Source organism: Nuphar pumila, chromosome 7 (assembly GCF_984573655.1).
Source record: "Nuphar pumila chromosome 7, dmNupPumi1.hap1.1, whole genome shotgun sequence".
Taxonomy (NCBI): domain Eukaryota; kingdom Viridiplantae; phylum Streptophyta; class Magnoliopsida; order Nymphaeales; family Nymphaeaceae; genus Nuphar; species Nuphar pumila.
The window spans coordinates 3,791,433-3,805,747 of NC_143255.1; the positions used below are offsets into that span (position 1 = coordinate 3,791,433).

Sequence of the window (14,315 nt, forward strand, 5' to 3'; positions counted from 1 at the left end):
CCTTTTTACAGTCCAAGTTTCAGGAAAAGGTAAAAAAATCTGGTTTTACAAGAGAATCTTGATGCAGGCCCTTCTCAAGAAAGTAATCTGTTTTTAGAAGAGAATATTGACACAGGCCCTTCTCAGTCAAAAGGGAACTACTGGAGCAAAACCATGAAATGCACCATATGCCTTGAGTTGCAACCCATCATGTGGCACTGAAAACATATAGGGCAGTCAATGGGTCATGCTGAAGCTGTGTTTTAACTTTTAACAATAATCACACATATCGGTGATATTTTCAAAATATCATGATATTATCGCTGTAAATTCATCAAACAATAATATAGGTAAAATATCATGATATTTTGAAAATATCGCCAATTTGATAATCTCGCAATATTACCACGAGAATATCACAATATTCTCATGATATTATCACGATATTATCAATTAGTTTTACTGTTTTATTTATTTTTTATATTTTAAATATGTTTTTCTTCTTTCTTTTAGATTATTTATTTATTTATTTTATTATTTAAATTTTTTTGTCCAAACATGATATTTTTCTTACTTTTCTTTTGTTATTTTTTAATTTTTTAAGCCCTGATATTTATCACCAAACCTATAATATCGCAAGAAATAGCCTCACCGGGATATAGCCAATACTGATATTTGTGACTATGGTTTTAACCCAACCACTATCAAGAACTTGACTTGAGTTTGACTATGTTACGTTTTGGATTCAGATTCAATCAAGAACATATACTATCCAGACCACAACCCATATATCATACATCGAGGCCCTGATATTGTAATGAAATAAGAACAAAAGCAAACAAGTCTCTTATGAGCTTACAAGAACACAACCAACCCACAAAAGAATCACTTATGGATCAATCCAAACCACCCATACAAGGGCCAAGAGAATAAAATAAAGATTTTGTATTGCACAATGCTTGAGAAAGCATAAAAAATATGCAAGGGGAGAACCCCTATTTATAACAAGAGGATGAGATAGGGAGCAGCCCAACTAGCTATTGGACTTCTCCAAATGGTTACATTGTGGCCGTTAAATGTGACTGTTGGGAACAACTCCAACAGCTAGTTGGAGCGGTCCCAATCAGTGACATAAAAAAAAAGATAAAAAAACAAAACATAAAATAAAAGGTATAGTCAGCCCCTAATGGGTTGACTTCTATTACAAATCAAAATGACCAAAATACCCCGGGTGGGTATTTCGGTTAACATACATATGGACATACATACATACATATATATATATATATATATATATTAAAAGCACAATCTTAACACCTCCCTTCAAACTCACAGTGTAAAAAAATGAGAGTTTGCCAAGTAGGAAGTGAAATCTAAGTGACAGGCATGCTTTAATGAAGAACTCCACTACTTGATACTCAGATGGTATATATGTCAACGTGATGGTCTTTTTTAGAAATTGCTCACGAATGTAGTGGTAATTCATTTCAATGTATTTGGTCCTTTCATGGAACATATGATTGCTTGCAATATATACTTCACTCTTGTTGTCACAACATAATTTCGAGGGTTCTACAATGTAAACTCCCAAGTCTTCTAGCAATTGTCTCAACCATACTAATTCAGATGTAGTTGCCATCACGGCACGGTACTCTACTTTAGTAGAAGAGAGTGACCTCTTCTGTTGTTTCTTGCATCTCCATGAAATTAGAGAATCGCCTAAAAAAACACAATAACCAATGGTTGAGCGTCTATCATTCACATCCCCTCCTCAATCAGAATCACAACATGCAATACTTTCTAATGAGAAAGATAATGAAAGAAATAACTCATAATTAATAAAATTTCTAATATATCTAATAATTATCATTACATCACTCATATGTACTGTAGTGAGAGTATGCTGAAATTGATTAACGAAATCAATATCATGAGAAATATCAGAACGAGTAATTGAAAGATAAGATAAAACTTCAATCATTTGTCTATATGTCTATGTTTTTTTTCGGCTAGTCCATTTTGTTGGAGAGTATAAGAATATGATTTTTTATGAATAATCCCGTGTAAGTCAAGATAATTTTTAAAATCCTTTGATACAAATTCTCTTCTAGAATCGGTTCTAAAGATTTTAATATTGGTTTTAAATTGAGTCTTTGTATAACAATAATTTTTTTAAAAACAATCAAATACTTTGAATTTGTGTTTAAGAAAATATATCCAAGAGTATCTACTATAATCATCCACAAAAACAACATAATAAGATATTCTTCTTTTAGATATAACCGAAGTCGGTCCCCATACATCTGAATGTGCCAACTCAAATGGGTTCTTTAATATTAAATGACTAGGCCTAAAAGGTAAATAATTCATTTTACCAATGATGCAATCTTTGCAAATAAAATCTCTTTCTTTATAACTTGTAAGAAATTAAAACAAAGTACTCTAATATTTGGTACAAAAAATGTTTGATGTTTTTGTAAATACCCAAAACCTTTGATCTTTTAAAAAAGTTTCATCGGTTGTTGAAACATAAGAATCATTTGAGTTAGTACGGCATTCGGATAAGTGGACTCATTTGGGGTCATACGAAAAGAAGAACCATAAACAAGAATCCAAAAACTCTTACCAGGGTCAATGTATGTGGATACGGCCGCACCCGAGAAGGAAAAAACTTGATTCTTGAACATTGTTTGTAGTGCCTCCATGAGTTGTGCAAAGGATAATGAGTTGATGCATTTTGAGTCATCTATACCATTTCTTTCAAGAGATGGTCTCATCGAAGCTACCTTCTTATCATCTCTTTTAATCTTCTTTCCTTCTTTTACGACAAAAAGGTTTGATATGAACCGACTCATAACAATGATAGCATATTAGTTTGTCACTCTTCTTATATTCATGATCGCCTCTTTCGTTGTTTTGGCTCCTTTCATAATCATTGAAATTTTTTTCATTATCATTACTTCTTACAAAGTGAGGGGGATTATAAGCCCTTGTGTGATTTCATGAATTCTTCCTTTTTTGAAGATGATGGTTTTTTAATGTATTCTCTTCTAGAATCAGTTCTAAAGATTTTAATATTGGTTTTAAATTGAGTCTTTGTATAACAATAATTTTTTTAAAAACAATCAAATACTTTGAATTTGTGTTTAAGAAAATATATCCAAGAGTATCTACTATAATCATCCACAAAAACAACATAATAAGATATTCTTCTTTTAGATATAACCGAAGTCGGTCCCCATACATCTGAATGTGCCAACTCAAATGGGTTCTTTAATATTAAATGACTAGGCCTAAAAGGTAAATAATTCATTTTACCAATGATGCAATCTTTGCAAATAAAATCTCTTTCTTTATAACTTGTAAGAAATTAAAACAAAGTACTCTAATATTTGGTACAAAAAATGTTTGATGTTTTTGTAAATACCCAAAACCTTTGATCTTTTAAAAAAGTTTCATCGGTTGTTGAAACATAAGAATCATTTGAGTTAGTACGGCATTCGGATAAGTGGACTCATTTGGGGTCATACGAAAAGAAGAACCATAAACAAGAATCCAAAAACTCTTACCAGGGTCAATGTATGTGGATACGGCCGCACCCGAGAAGGAAAAGGCTTGATTCTTGAACATTGTTTGTAGTGCCTCCATGAGTTGTGCAAAGGATAATGAGTTGATGCATTTTGAGTCATCTATACCATTTCTTTCAAGAGATGGTCTCATCGAAGCTACCTTCTTATCATCTCTTTTAATCTTCTTTCCTTCTTTTACGACAAAAAGGTTTGATATGAACAGACTCATAACAATGATAGCATATTAGTTTGCCACTCTTCTTATATTCATGATCGCCTCTTTCGTTGTTTTGGCTCTTTTCATAATCATTGATTTTTTTTTCATTATCATTACTTCTTACAAAGTGAGGGGGATTATAATCCCTTGTGTGATTTCATGAATTCTTCCTTTTTTGAAGATGATGGTTTTTTAATGTATTCTCCTCCATAGTTAATTCTTCAAAAAATTCAAATTTGGTCTCTTCAAATTTGGGTCTAAGCCCATTAACAAATTGGTAGAAGTGTTCTGTCTAATTTGTTTTTCACAAAATTCTACATCTTGAGGGCAATGTCACTTTGGCTCTAGAAGAGTCCATCCATCCGAAAAAAGAGAGAGAGCATTGTAATATTCCTTAATGCTCATCTCTCTTTGGGTCATAGTTCTCACTTTATTTTGCACATTACATATGTGAGCTATATCTTTGAGATTATACATATCTTTAAGATACTTTCATGCATCACTAGCAAAATAAAATGTTGCTAAGCTAGAGCATTTTTTATGTCAACACTATTGATGAGTCATCCAATTATCTTAGAATGACCCATCCTTCAATATTTATATTTTTTCTCATATTTGGTGATGGCTTTAGACATCTCTTCTCCTTGAAGCTGGAGGACGGGTGTTGGGATAAAAATGGTAGACCCCCTTCTTCTTCTCAGACACAAAATGTGTCCAAGGCTCAAATTGTGAAGCTTGACATGGAGATTCCCACTGGCTCCTCCAATGACTCGGTCACTCTTAGTCATGCAAATTATGAAGAATTGATGTCTCACCGTCCTAGTTCGAACACAGTTACTCTCATTGTTGATGTTGCCTACTCAGCAGGTGAAGGATTGAATCACCAAGGTAGTAGATGGATTATTGATTCAAGTGCCTCTAGACACCTACGTGGGTCCTCACAAAAATTTTCTAAGATAGACCCCATGTGTGATCATCACAAGGTTGTCCTTGTCGATGGGAGTTCATCTCCCATTGTGGGACAAGGAAATATTTCAATCTCGCTGTCACTTCAGCTGACAGATGTGCTTCATGCTCCTTCTTTTCTTCAAAATTTATTGTCAGTTAGTCGTATTGCAAAAGAGCACAATTGTAGAGTGATTTTTTATCCTTTGTGTTGTATGTTCCAGGATTTGCTGACGGGAAAGAGGATTGGTGGAGGCTATGAAGAAGGAGGTGTCTACTATCTTCATCAACCACTGGGAGTCGCGCATACCGTGTCTGAGTCGTCCACCAGTTCTTATCAATGGCACCTTCGTCTTGGTCATGTGTCGTTGCCAAAACTTCGTAGAATTCTTTCACAAATTTCGCCTTCTGCCTCATTCCAGTGTGAAGCCTGTCAGTTGGGTAAACACCACAAGAGTTCGTTTCCTTCAAGTCAGAATTCATCTAGTCAAAGATTATTTGATCTTCTTCACGTGGATGTGCAGGGACCTAGTAGAGTTCCCAGTAGGTCCCAGTGTCATTATTTAGTCATTGTCGATGATTTTTCCAGATTATCATGGGCATTTTTAATAAAAGACAGATCGAAAGTTCCTTCTATTCTTATGTCTCTCATTATTGAATAAACACTCAATTTGATTCTCTTGTCAAGATCATTCGCACTGACAATGCTCTCGAGTTTAAAACCAATGAGTTACTATTGTTTTATAAGAATCGTGGCATTCGACCTCAAACGACTTGTGCCCATACCTCCCAACAAAATGGAGTAGCTAAAAGGAAGCATAGACACCTCCTAGATGTTGCTCGTAGTCTTATGTTACAATCATGTATGCCTCCTTTATATTGGGGAGATGTCATTCTTACAGCTTGCTACCTTATCAATCGCATGCCGTCATCCTCATTGGGAGAACAGATTCCTGTGAAAATCTTATATCCCAATACACCTCTTTTCTTGATCTCTCCCAAGGTGTTTGGGTGTGTTTGTTTTGTTCATAAACTAGGGCCTTATCGAGACAAACTATCGGCTCAATCCATAAAGTGTATTTTTGTGGGTTATCCAAAAAATGAAAAAGGGTATCAATGTTATGATCTCGTCGCTCGTAGAGAGTATGTCAGTGCAGATGTATCTTTTTTTTAGTCCATTCCTTTTTTTTCAAGTACTGCCTCCAGATTACTATGTGATCAGGGTGATGCTATGCCATTACCTATACCCCCTCTTCCTTTGGAGTCAATTCCTGCAAGATTTCCTACCTCTCACACTCATTCACGGTATCATGACCCCCCTCTGGTATATGCTCGTAGATCTCCTCTGGAATCAGAACCTACACTACCTTCTTCCTCAGAAGTGAGTCATTCAGCCACGACTGAAGCTTCTATTGTGGATGATAATTTGCCAATTGCTATCAGGAAAGGTAAAAGGCAATGCACTTTACATCCCATTTCTAAGTTTGTTATAGATGCGAGACTTGGGAGTCACGTGAAGAAGTTCATCATAGCTCTATCTGTTGAATCTCTACCACTGAATCACAAGCAGGTAGTCTTAGACTCCAAATGGAAGGCTGCTATGCAAGATGAGATGGATGCCTTAGCTTTACGGAATACCTGGGAATTGGTTGCTCCACCTGTTGACGTAGATATTGTTGGGTGTAAGTGGGTCTACACCATTAAGTACAATTCAGATGGCACACTTGAACGGTACAAAGCCTTCTTTGAAACCTTTTCTCTTGTGGCATGCCTTGACACTATTCGGCTGGTCATATCAGTGGTTGTCCATAATGGATGGAGCCTATGCCAGTTGGATATGAAGAATGTCTTTTTGTATGGTGATTTGTCTGAGACTGTGTATATGCAACAACCTTCGGGTTTCGAGGTTCAAGGGGAGTGTTACCAGGTGTGCAAGTTAAAGAAAGCGATATATGGTCTAAAGCAAAGTCCGCGTGCGTGGTTTCAGAAGTTGTTTGAGAGTGTGTCTGCATTTGGTTTTAACAGGCCGGCATCAAATCACTCATTATTTGTTAAGAAAACTCCCACGGGGGTTGTGTACGTGGATGATATTATACTCACCGAAAGCAATAACAAAGATATCTCAGATAACAAAGCTCATCTACAGAAGCACTTTGGTACCAAAGATCTTGGTCCTCTTAGATACTTCTTGGGTATAGAGGTGGCTCGAAACCGTGAAGGGTTAGTCCTATCACAGAGGAAGTATGTACTTGATTTGTTACGGAAAACAGGAATGTGAGGAGCCAAACCTGCCAACATTCCAATGGATCCTAAACTTCACATGTTTGAAGATGCAGAACCCGTTGACAGTAGAAGTTTCAGGTCGCTGGTTGGTAAACTCTTGTATGTTATAGTGACAAGACCAGATATTTCCCTAGCCGTGAGTAATATCAGCCAGTTCATGGATAAACCAACCCAAGTACATTGGCAGGCTGCAATGATGATTCTCAGGTACTTGAAGTCTTCTCCAGGTAAAGGACTACTATACAAATCAAGCACTTCTCTTGATATTGTTGCTTATTCGGATGCTGACTATGCAGGAGACATTAGTGATAGAAAGTCCACCAGGGGGTTTTGTGTGTTTATAGGCAAAAACTTAATAAGCCGGAGAAGCAAAAAACAGACCGTAGTAGCTCAATCGAGTGTTGAGTCAGAATATAGAGTCATGGCTCAAACTGCAGCCGAAATGATATGGGTTAGATCAGTTCTCAGAGATCTACATGTACAAACCTCAACGCCAATGGTGATGAGATGTGATAACAAAGCAGCCACCTATATTGCAAATAATCCACTGTTTCACGAGAGGACGAAACACATTGAAGTTGATTGTCACTACATAAGAGATCTAGTAGAGACAGGACAAATCTCTACATGCCATGTTGCTTCAGAGGATCAAGTTGCTGATGTGTTTACTAAACCTCTTTCTAGTGTGGGCTTCCTTAGATGTTGTGACAAGTTGAGCATGATAGATATATATGCTCCAGCTTGAGGGGGGGTGTTAAAAAGGAAAAAGAGAATATCTGTTTAGTTTGGGTAGTAGTACGTAATTAATGGGAAATAGATGGAGTACTTTTGTAATTTTTTATTAACCAATTCCTTTAAGAAGGGATTAGGGCTTTACAATTACTCTCTCTCTCTCTGCCAGGAACACAACCGACTCCAACAAAGCGCGCCTCGCCTCAAGGCGAGGGCCTTTCTGCCTTGAGGTGCAAGTACAAGGCGTAAAGATCCTGAGGCGTGCGCCTCATATGCCTTGAGGTGTACGCCTCGTGCGCCTCATACGCCTTGAGGCATACGCCTCATGCGCCTCATACGCCTTGAGGCATGCGCCTCGTGCGCCTCATACTCCTCGAGGCGTGCCTCAAGAAGAATAAGTTTCTCATCTTGTTAATGCTAATGTTAATTTTTATTTAATGAATGCTCATGTTTTATTTCTCGGATACTTACATAATTTTAGAAGAAGAAGAAGAAATTCTTCATCTTGTTAATGCTAATGTTAATTTTTTATTTAATGAATGTTCATGTTTTATTTCTTAGATACTTACACAGATCAAGTTGTTGCATTAATGTTATTTTTACATGTTATTCTCATAATTTTTCAAACTCCGCCTGTGTAGTTATACACTGCCGGTCCCAAGCCCGGATAAAGGAGGAGGGTTGCGGTAGGCCTGTGACAGCCAGCATAAAAACTTTGTCATATCCTATGAAAATGAACCAATATGAGAATTTCGTTGGGGCGTTCCCTACTGAGCGACGCGTTGTACTCTCTAGGCCCGGAGGCAGTGATAAATGTGCAAGGGTTGCTAGGTCGTCGCCCAGAAGCGACGCGTCACACCGGCGCCCGGGTGTGGTGTCAAATAGGCAAGGGTTCCCTCACTTTGTTGGACGGGTGGGGGTAAAGAAGTTAGTCCAAGACCATAAAATTAGGTTAGCCACTTGGAATATAGGGTCTTTAACTGGTAAGTTGGTAGAGTTAGTAGATGTTATGTGTAGGAGAAATATTGATATTTTATGTCTTCAAGAGACCAAATGGGTAGGTGAGAAAGCTAAAGTGATAGAACCTTGGGGATATAAGATTTGGTATACAGGAATAAATAGGAATAGGAATGAAGTAGGGATTGTTATGAGTCGTCAGTTTATAGATAATGTAGTTGAGGTCCGTAGGAAGGGTGATAGAATTTTACTTATTAAATTAGTATTAGGTACGGATATTATTAATATTATTAGTGTTTATGCACCTCAAGTAGGTTTAGATGATTCCATTAAGCATCAATTTTGGGAAGATTTAGATGGAGTAGTACAAGAGACATCTTATGGAGAAAAGCTTTTCATCGGCGGTGACCTTAATGGACATGTAGGCATTAGTAGGGATGGATTTGAGAATATCCATGGAGGCTATGGTATAGAAGAAAGAAATGAAAGTGGAGAAAGGATTTTAGATTTTTGTTTGTCCTATGATATGATCTTAGCAAACACTTGGTTTAGGAAGAGGGAGTCTCACCTAGTAACATTTAAAAGTGGGGTTAATACGAGTCAGATAGATTTTTTCCTACTTAGAAAGAGAGATAGGGGTTGTTGCATCGATTGTAAGGTTATACCAGGAGAAAGTGTAGCTACACAACATAGAGTCTTAATTTTAGATCTTAGAATTAGACAATGCCGCAAAAGGGATAGACATAGGATAGATCCTAGAATTAAGTGGTGGGCACTGAAAGGAGCTAAACAAGGAATGTTTGTAGAGCAGGTAGTTAAGGAAGTTGATTGGTGTCTCGAGGAGGATTCAGAATCAATGTGGAATAAGATAGCGGGTGGTATGAGAAAAGTAGCTAAGGAGGTATTGGGTGAGTCTAAAGGCGGTGCACCACTAGGTAAGGATACATCATGGTGGAACGAGGATGTCAAATTAGCTATTAAGGTTAAAAGAGAGTGTTATAGAAATCTAAGTAAGAGTCGTGATAATGAGAATTTGGAGAAGTATATGATAGCAAAGAAGGAAGCTAAAAAAGTTGTTCGAAACGCGAGGGCTAAGGTATATAAGGAGGTTTATGACAAGTTGGATACCAAAGAAGGCGAGAAGGATATTTATAGGCTTGCAAAGATGAGAGATAGGAAATCGAAGGATTTGGGTATGGTTAGATGTATCAAAGATGAAACGCAAAGGGTTTTAGTCAAAGATGAGGAGATTAAGGAGAGATGGAAAGATTATTTTGATAAGCTATTTAATGATAGTCATGCTCAAGATCTTGGAGACTTCTCCATTCCTTTTCATGAGATAAATCGTGACTTCATGCGCAAGATTCAAAAGAAAGAAATTGCAGAGGCTTTGAAGAAAATGAAGTCAAGAAGGGCAGTTGGCCCAGATGGTATACCTATCGAGGCTTGGAAATGCTTGGGAGAGAAAGGTTTAGAATGGTTGACAAATCTTTTTAACTTGATTTGGCGAACAAATAAGATGCCTAATGAGTGGAGGAAGAGTACTTTGGTGCCTTTATATAAGAATAAGGGTGATATACAAGATTGCACAAACTATCGTGGTATAAAACTCATGAGTCATACTATGAAACTTTGGGAGAGGGTGATTGAGTCTAGGTTGAGGACGGTTGTCATGATATCGGAGAATCAATTTGGTTTTATGCCTGGAAGATCAACTATGGAAGCTATACATCTTCTTAGACAACTTATTAAAAGATATAGAGAGAGGAACAAAGATTTGCATATGGTTTTTATTGATTTAGAGAAGGCATACGATAGAGTACCTAGGGACGTTCTCTGGTGGACAATGATGAAGAAAGGTGTTTCTCTCAAGTACATTAGTATAATTAAAGATATGTATGAAGGAGTAGTAACCAATGTCCGCACTTGTGGAGGGGTGACAACCAATTTTCCGATAACGGTTGGGTTACATCAAGGATCTGCTTTAAGCCCTTTCCTATTTGCGATAGTGATGGATGAGCTTACGAGATCAATTCAAGAAAATGTACCGTGGTGTATGTTGTTTGCTGATGATATTGTTTTGATTGATGAGTCTAGAGCTGGGGTTAATGCTAAGTTAGAATTATGGAGACAGACATTGGAAGCTAGAGGTTTTAAGTTGAGTAAGAGTAAGACTGAATATATGGAATGTCGGTTTAGTAAGCAACGAAGTAGTGATGGGAGTGTAGTGAAGCTTGGTGAGCAAGATATACCGGTGAATGATTATTTCAAATATTTGGGATCCATCATTCAAAAGTATGGAGAAATTGATGGAGATGTAAATCATAGGATAAAGGTTGGGTGGATGAAATGGAAAAGTGCTACTGGAGTGCTGTGCGATCGTAGAATGCCATTGCGGTTGAAGGGAAAGTTTTATAGGACGACTATTAGACCCGCTTTACTATATGGTACGGAATGTTGGGCTGCCAAGAGACATCATATTCAAAAAATGAGTGTAGCTGAGATGCGGATGCTTAGATGGATGTGTGGAAATACAATAAAAGATAAGATTCGGAACGAAGAGATACGTAAGAAGGTAGGTGTTGCACCCATTGAGAATAAGATGCGAGAGAATCGTTTACGGTGGTTTGGACATATTCGGCGAAGGCCTAATGATGCTCCAGTTATAAGGTTGGAGAAATGGGAAAATATATTAGTTAAAAGAGGTAGGGGTAGGCCTAGGAAGACTTGGATGGAGATGATAGGAAAGGATATGAATGCTTTGAACCTCACCGAGGACATGGCGTTGGATAGAAATGATTGGAGGAAAAGGATTCATGTGGAAGACCCAAAATGAATTTCTTTTTTGGTTCATATCGCTGACCCCAATTGTTTTGGGATGAAGGCGTAGTTGTTGTTGTTGTTGTATTCTCATAATTTTTCAGTATTTGTTTAAGATTTTTTATTTTTTGTTAGTTGTTGTTTCATCAATAAAGAATTTTTTATTTATTTATAATTTTAGAAGAAGAAAAAAAACCATCTTTTTAATGCTAATGTTATTTTTTTATTTAATGAATGCTCATGTTTTATTTCTTAGATACTTACATAGATCAAGTCGTTGCATTAATGTTATTTTTACATGTTGATCCCGTATTTTGTCAGTATTTGTTTGAGATTTTTTATTTCTTGTTAGTTGTTGCTTCAACAATAAATTATTTTTTATTTATAATTTTAGAAGAAGAAGAAATTCCTCATCTTGTTAATGCTAATATTAATTTTTTATTTAATAAATGCTCATGTTTTATTTCTTAGATACTTACATAAATCAAGTTGTTAATGCTAATATTAATTATGTTGACATGTCATCTCCATTAACCGATAATGCCTTCACATAAGAAATTATACATTTGATATTGTTAATGCTAATATGCATTTCATTGTTAATGTTAATTTTTTATTTAACGAATGCTCATGTTTTAACATACTTACATAGATTCAGCTGTTGCATTAATGTTATTTTTTTTACATGTTAATCTCATGTTTTTTCAGTATTTATTTGAGATTTTTTATTTCTTGTTAGTTGTTGTTTCATCAATAAAGAATTTTTTATTTATTTATAATTTTAGATATTTTTTATAGTTTTTTTTTAGGCTTACGCTTTACGCCTCGCCTCAGATTTTGGTCGAGCACCTTGCTACGCCTCAACGCTTTTCACAACACTGGATCAATCCAAATCACCCACACAAGGGCCAAGAAAATAAAAATAAAGCTTTTGTATTGCAAAATGCTTGAGAAAGCATGAAAAATATACAAGGAGAGAACCCTTATTTATAACAAGAGGATGAGATAGAGAGCAGCCCAACTAGCTAGTCACATTTATGACCGTTAGGAGCAGCTCCAACAGCTAGTTGGAGCTTTCCCAATCACTGACATAAAAACGAAAAGGTAAAAAAACAAAAAATAGAATAAAGGGTATAGTTAGCTCCTAATGGGTTGACTTCTATTACAAAGCAAAATGATCAAAATACCCTTGGTTAACATACATATGGACATACATATATATATATATATAGATATAGATATTAGAAGCACAATCTTAACAGATATGACCCAGATCTGACTTGTTGAAGCTGTATAAATGCTGCAGTTAAAGATTCTTCATTTTTCTGATAAGAAAACCTAGTCAGGGATGTTGTAAGCACCAGAAATGCAAGATATTAAGTGGACTTACCCTTATCATCTGTACAAAACTGGACTAAGGTTTTTCTAACTTGCTTTGTTATATCTCAAATGGTTTCTCAACAAAAGCCAAAAATAAAAGGAAAAAACCCATTTAGGGGCCAAGCTTTTGCCCTTAATTCCAAATATGGGCCACACATTTCTGAAATTCCAAATATGGGCCTCTATTTTCCTAGAAAATGTCAAATAAGGGCCAGCATTTATTTTTGTTCTTCAACTCAGGTTAAATCACAAGCCAAATCAACAATGACCTTTATCATTAAGAGTTCAAACTGTTTAAATTTTCTTTTTTTATGGGGATGAATGAGTACTTTTCATTTCTCAAGGGACAACACAAGAAACCAAAAAGGAATCACGTTTTCCAAGATGATGTAATGAAAAGAGGCGGAAGCACCAATAGAGCAAAAGTCACTCTTTAAGAGTGATCACTAGAGCCACGAACACAAACACCAAATGTGCACACACAAAACTCTCAAATATAGAAAATGACTTAAAGTCATAAGTTGGATATTATTGAAGAAAGGAAGAGAAGGGTGTAAAACCCATACATTTACAAGGGGGAACCTCCTCTTTTTATAGAGGAGGAAAGCATTAAAGGAGAAGGGGGCTCCCTTCTAGTCGTTGGGAGCCCCAACGGTCATAAATATGACTGTTGGGCCCCAACGACTAGATAGGTGGGGCCCCTTTATGATTCCAAAAAGAAAAACAGAAAAAATAAAAAGGAAAAGGGGAAAAAGGGAAAAAGGTAAAAAACAAAAAAGTACATGTGGAATTACCAAAACACCCCTATCGGGTTTTTGGTTTATACAAAACAGGAAAAAGCTATATTATTATGTATATATACATATATACGTATATATACTTATATATATATACGAATGTATATATATATATAAGTATAAGTATATATATATTTATATATACATAATTTAACAGATGATAGATATTGACCTGAGGTCCCTATTTGACTGTTGTCAGGAAAACTTTGTCCCACATTTGGAATTTCAGAAACATGAGGCCCATATTTGGAATTATTGCAAAAGTTTGGCCCCTAAATGGAACTTTCCCAAAATAAAAATATGATATAATATAACAGAGAACTTTTACATGCAGAATTTTAGGGCTGGTAAATGAGCCGAATGAACACAGCTTGTTCGGGCTTTGGCTAGTTTACCAGTGGACCCAGCACAGTCTCGGGCTCGGGTCTAGGTGAGCCAAGCTTGAGCTCGAGCCAAGCCCAAGTCAAGCAACTGAGTACGAGCTGACTCGTGTAAAAAGAAAAAAAAATTGCCACTTTTTCAAAGACATGCCAACACTATGATTTGAACACACAAGCCATCACATCTGACCACCCTTCCAAAACCACTTTTTGTAACTTATTTCTCATATATATATATATATATATATATATATAT

General features: G+C 36.2%; 1 protein-coding gene across 1 annotated transcript in view; it reads right to left on the reverse strand.

Moving 5' to 3' along the window:
• The window catches only part of LOC149830899 (myosin-1-like), a 45,206-nt gene that overhangs the window by 24,763 nt on the left and 6,128 nt on the right, over positions 1-14,315 (reverse strand). The gene's annotated exons all lie outside the window — the stretch shown is intronic.